Below are 4,755 nucleotides of genomic sequence, written 5' to 3'. Positions count from 1 at the left end.
GTATGTGCATGTTTGTATGTATGTATGCAAAAACCTCAAGCTCTTATCCAGCAATCTTGCTCATAACTGGTATTCCATCACTTGAGCCATTCCTCCAATGCAGCTTTTGGCTGGTTAATTATAGGTAGTGTCTCAAAGACTGTTCTGCCCAACCTGGATGCAAACTGAACTTCCCAAATATTTTTACATTCTTAGGTTTCATTTTTACATGAGTATCAACTTTTAACCTAGAAACATTTTTAGGAGTGGAAAGTCTAAACTGTAGCCCAGATTTTTAACACAAGAATTCATATAAAGTTAGATGAACATACACATTACATGTCCTGAATGTACGCTGTTAGAAATGTGATCTTAAGCCGTGTGCCAGTGACTCATGGCGATAATCCTAGCTACTCAGGAGGCTGAGATTTGAGGATTTCAATTCAAATCCAGCACGAGTAGGAAAGTTTCCAAGGCACTTATCTCCAATTAACCACCAGAAAATTGGAAATGGCATTGTGGCTCATATGGTAGACTGCTAACCTTGTGCTGAAGAGCAGAGGGACAGTGCCCACGCCCACACTTCAAGCCCCACTACTATCAAAAAAAAGGAGAAAAAAAGAAAAGAAAAAGAGATGTGATCTTAGCCACCAGTTCATTGCTAGTTTAGTTCCTGCTCTCCCAACATGGCATTTTTTCCAGTTAAGTCCATGCTCTTATATCCGACTTGCTTTGGAACCAGAATTATTCTTCTTTTTACAAATTTGCCTGATTAGCTACCATGATTTAGAGCTAGTAGATGAAAGAGAGTGACCTCATCCTTCATGTTCTACTTAGTAATAATGTCTCTCTATATCACTCCCATAGATCTACATAAACTAGCCTTGGCTTTATTGTTTCAAATTTGTCTTTTTGCAGAGTCTTCTATAGTGTATTGAACCATTATACTTAAACACAGAGCTTCTCTTTCTCCTATTATTCCCATTGTTTCTCCTACTGTTAACTTATGTACAGTTGGGAAATAATACACAACACACTAACACACAATAAATGTTTCTGAGAACCTTCTTCCCACTCAAAAGTGGTCTTAGTTTACAGAGCTTTTATTCAATTTGTACATAAGGTGCTCCAGGAAAATGGTTTTTTCATGCTTTTTATTGTAAAAATAGTGAACAGAGGGGTTAGAGTTACGTAAGTAAGTTAATGAATACATTATCTATCAAGCATTGTTACCTCTTCTTTTGTTTTTCCTCTGCAATCCCTTTTCTCCTCACTATCCCAAATCCCATCCTCCCCTCCCCAAGTTATACAATTCGTTTTCTACATAGTGTCTTGTTCATCTCATTGTTAAAATGGGTCATACTGTATCCTTGTTTCAGCATTTTGTTATTTCCTTTCCCTTCCCCATATTAGAAAAATATATATTCAAGATGCGGGTCACCGACATCAAATACAGTGACAACAGGGGTTATACTATGGAGGAATAAAATAGAAAAACAAAAAAATCACATAGTACATGTTAGACACATTAAAAACAATAGCTAGAAAGATAAAAACAAGTTGTATCCTTATTTGGGGCTCATTTCACTTAACATAGTCTTATATGGCCATATGTACATGGATAATGTTTTATAAGCCATGTAAATTCCATATTTTCTCATTACTAAGTTGTCTCTGAAACAAGTGTTACCTCATGTCCATAGATATACTTGAGCTATTTCAGTGAAGCCAGAAAACATTCATTTTTCCTGGAGCAGCACTATAGATTGTTTTTGGAAGTAAGTGGAAGGAACTGTTACTGCAAGTGGAAACTGATTCCAAGAGAGAAATTGAACATAGAGAAATGACAAAGTTCAAGTTAATATGTGTTGTCCTTTTTACTCTAGAAGGAAAGAATTCAGGCTTTAAGGAATCTCTGTACCTGACTTGGTGTGTGTTATTTACTCATATAAAACTTTTCTGTAAACATCTAGTTGAGAGTAGTACAAAAGAAAACAATATTCCCCTTGAAGGCCAGCATAGAAAAATGGAATTAACTTAGTTACAACAATGAAATGTATAAGACTTTATGTCGAAAAACGAACTTTTCAACATTAGTCGGGGAGGGGGGGAGTTGGGGAGGAAAGAGAAAGAGATAGGAAGGGGAACAAAGGAGAGGGCAACAATGCTTGATAAGAAATGCACCCATTACAATGGCCATGTAATTGTACAGTATTTTCACAATAACAAAATCGAAAAAGGCAAAAAACAAAACAAACAAACAAAAAACTGTTCTACTGCAAAGAAACAAAGAAATGGAAGTTTTAATGTGTCTTATGCATGGATATTTCCCTCCTGAGATGATTCTCTTATTGCAGAAGTCAGTTTTCCATTCCTTTAGTCTGGTCCTGAGTTCTCCATAGCAATAAGGCTTCCAAAAAGCAGGATCCAGTGAGTATGATCAGCAAAAGGTTCCTCTTTTCAAACCAATGCTTTAAGGTTGATCCCAAAGAAATATGTGGGGTTTTTGTTTCCTTGTTTGCTTGTTTAGTTTTTGCTGGTTCTGGGACTTGAACTTAGAGGCTGGACCCTGTCCCTCAACAGTTGTCTTTCCTGCCCTCCTGGCCCAAAGGTAGTACTCCACTGCTTGAGCCAAAACTCCACTTCTGGCTTTTTTAGTGTTTAATTACAGGTAAGAGTTTGACAGACTCTCTTGCCTGGGTTGGCTTTAAACTGAGATAGTAAGAAAGCCAAGTGACATCAACTGTATGGATTTCTCTTTTGAACCAAGAATTATTTAGATGAAGTTTATTATAAATGTAATATTTGACAATTTTTTTTTGTTTTTTTTTTTTTTTTAATTTAATTTTATTTTATTTGAGAACATACTGTACAGAGGGGTTACAATTACATGGGCAGGATAATGCATACATTTCTTACCAAGCATTGCAGCCTCCTCCTTTGTTTACCCTTCACCTCCCTTCCCAGCCTCCCCCCTCCCTCCCACCCAATCATACCCCCCCTCCCCCCCCGACATTGTAAAGCTGGTTTTGACATGACATTTTGTACTTCTCATTGTTGCAACAGGTCCACCTGAATCCTTAAATGACTTGTTTGTCCCCATCTCCTCCACATGTTATACTGACATCAAATATAGTGAAAGCAGGGGTTACACTGTGGGGGAGGGACATACAAAGCAACAAAGAGATAATATTATAAATGCGTTAGAAACACATGCATGAAAGAAACAAAAACATTAAAATACATATTTGAGGTTTCGTTTTCCTAACATCACATTATTTGACTTTTTCCGCTTGACTCATACCTATACTAGATATTGCAAATAAGGGAAACCATGGGACCTATGTTTCTTTGGGCCTGGCTTACTTCACTTAATATAATTTTTTCCAAGCCTTTCCATTTCCTAACAAATGGGGAAATGTCATTCTTTCTGATGGAGGCATAGAATTCCATTGTGTATATATACCACATCTTCTTGATCCATTCATCTACTGAGGGGCATCTGGGTTGGTTCCATGTCTTAGCTATGGTAAATAATGCTGACAATTTTTAAAAGAAGAGAATACATCCAGCAAAGAAGCCATAACTTAAATAACTCAGAAAAAGTAGGTGCACTGAATCAATTTAGCATATTTTTTTGCTTGGGAACATTACTATTGACCTTGTTGTTCCTTTTGGGGAAACTTGAATTCTGATCCTGGGTGCTGTCCCTAAGCTATTCAGCTCAAGTTGAACACTCTACCATTTTAGCTACAGCACCACTTCCTGGTTCCTGGTGGTTAATTGAAGATAAGGGTCTCATGGACTTTTCTGACCAGGCTGCTTTGAACCACAATCCTCCGGTCTCAACTTCCTGAGTAGCTCGTATTACCATCGTGAGCCACTAGCATCTGGCTCATATTTCCATTTAGTGCACTTACTGACACTATATAGACGAAGAATGGAAATTTGAAGCAAAGGATGACATTGCAACTTTTCAGAAAAACTGAGATATGGGATGGGAAGGTGGCTCAGTGGTAGAGCACTTGCCTTGCATGCCTGAGGAGCTGGATTCGATTCCTCAGCACTACATAAGCAGAAAGAAAAAAACCGGAAGTGGCGCTATGGCTCAAGTGGTAGAGCGCTAGCCTTGAGCTGAAGAGCTGAGGGACAGCGCCCAGGCACAGAGTTCAGGCCCCACGACCGGACCCAAAAAAAAAAGGAAAAGAAAAGAAAAAAAAAAAAAACAGAAAAACTGAGATAACAATACATATGTCCTCCTTTTCCATGTTGTTTCATTAATGACTCATGAGCTATGGGACTTTTATATTAGCATCCTCTGCTGTCTGTGTATGTGGATTTAGTATCAGAAATTGTTCATAGAGAAATATAGAAAGACAGATTTTTAGAAACCAAAAGATTTCAGGTATGAAAGAACAGGATACAAGGATATACAATTTATCACTCAGAGAACTAATCTAAGTAATTTAGAATGCTAAAGGAAATAAAGAATAAGCTTAGTTGATAACTAGTTCTTCAATAACCAAAAATTGTTCCCTAGAAGAGTTTCTGGTATGCCTTAGTTATTATTATTATTTATTCATTGTATCTGGATTTATTCCTTCTCTTCTGTCACAACTGTTTATTAGCCTCTGCCTTTTTGTTGCCATGACTGACCAAAAAGTTTTCCAAATCTCACTTAGACTACCCTTCTGATTGTGATTAGCAGTGACCACTCAAAAGCCTGGAATCTTTGAATTTCCAGGATTAATCTTCACCTGATATCTACGCACATTC

This window comes from Dipodomys spectabilis, unplaced genomic scaffold, assembly GCF_019054845.1.
Source record: "Dipodomys spectabilis isolate Male_0828 unplaced genomic scaffold, ASM1905484v1 ptg000339l, whole genome shotgun sequence".
In the NCBI taxonomy this organism is placed as follows: Eukaryota; Metazoa; Chordata; class Mammalia; order Rodentia; family Heteromyidae; genus Dipodomys; species Dipodomys spectabilis.
The sequence above is the reverse complement of the archived record's forward strand: the minus strand, read 5'-3'. Positions refer to the sequence as shown.